We start from the raw sequence: 1,257 nt of genomic DNA, 5'->3' as shown, positions 1-1,257 counted from the left end.
CTATTTGCAATGGCTCTTCCATGGATCTCCCAAACATAAGAAACTTTGTTTTTGATGCATTGGCAACGAGGCGAGAAGCTTTCATGAACTCTAGGATTTCAGCTGCCGATACCCTCAAGCCTTGACGCACTTCTTCTTTTGTTTTGGCCGATGTTTAACATGTTATATCGTCAGCGTAGGCTAATAACGAGCAATTCGACACCCATTCCTCCAGATCGGCCACCATCACAAGAAAAAGCAACGGGGAGATCTTTGACCCTTGTGGGCTTCCAATTTTCACACTGATAAGCTCTGATTTCATCCCCTCAAACTCTGTACATTGCGTTCTTCCTGTCAGGTATGATCCGATAAGTGATGTCACATTATGAGACATCCTGTATGTGATCAGCTTTGCAATGAGACCCTTCAATCTGAAGAATTTACCTCCTATCAGGAATGAAGCTTTTTTCCAATCGAGAACCTTGCCTTTAATCCCAATGCCATGAGATCTATTCATTTATTAAATTGTGCTTTATTTCTTATCAAACAGGCTCTAAAAGATTAAAGTACATAGCTAAATCACTTGAAAAGCGGAAAGGCACTTTTCAGTTTAAAGTGGTACATTAGCAACTTGTTTGAGTGTAAGCCAAACGGAATCCCCCATTAATCTCCATCATAGATTCCATCATAAATTCAAAGTTGTCCGACCGAAAGGTGATGTGGAAAGGCCTTTGCTGGGCTGGAAAGAAAAGCAAATCATTAAAAGCGTGCTGTATGCAGTTTTTCGAGAAAACTTTTATGCCTTGTGCCACTTACTGCAAACAGTCTTGTTTTTATCTTGAGCTGTTGTTGTTGTAATAAGTTTTCTTCCGCAGATTTGGGAATTTCCTGCGAACTCTCGGGTTTGTCCTGATTTTAAAGCTCCAGGAATGATAACGCAATCATAGCCTGTGGTAGCTGCTCCATCATCTCCATATCCGCAACATTTTGATAGCTAGGGTAGTAAAACAAGGATTGGAATGCATTCGCAGTTTTACATATTTCGTAGTCTTCTAATAAGTTAGCAAGAGCAGACCAAACAGATAATCTTCCTTATGTCGTTTCTACGTTGCTACAATTGTGGTTTTTTTTACAGTACAAGTCTCGCCAAAATAAACGGACCGACGAACATTTGCGAACTCTAAACTGGGGAGTTGAAAGCACGTTAGAGAACTAATCCATAGATTCCCTTATCACTCAATCCTAATACACATTCAAAACGAAGCCTATTTTGATTTT

General features: G+C 39.9%; 1 long non-coding RNA gene across 1 annotated transcript; it reads right to left on the bottom strand.

The window, feature by feature from the left end:
* Positions 1-491: 491 nt before the first annotated feature.
* On the bottom strand, positions 492-968 carry LOC131892535 (uncharacterized). Its single transcript, XR_009374573.1, has 2 exons — positions 796-968; positions 492-718 (listed from the first exon to the last, which is right to left on the bottom strand). It is a non-coding gene; the product is annotated as an uncharacterized LOC131892535 (long non-coding RNA).
* Positions 969-1,257: the final 289 nt, after the last annotated feature.

Source organism: Tigriopus californicus, unplaced genomic scaffold, assembly GCF_007210705.1.
Source record: "Tigriopus californicus strain San Diego unplaced genomic scaffold, Tcal_SD_v2.1 Contig174, whole genome shotgun sequence".
Taxonomy (NCBI): Eukaryota; Metazoa; Arthropoda; class Copepoda; order Harpacticoida; family Harpacticidae; genus Tigriopus; species Tigriopus californicus.
Note: the sequence above shows the minus strand (reverse complement) of the source record. Positions and strands in the feature narration are given on the sequence as shown.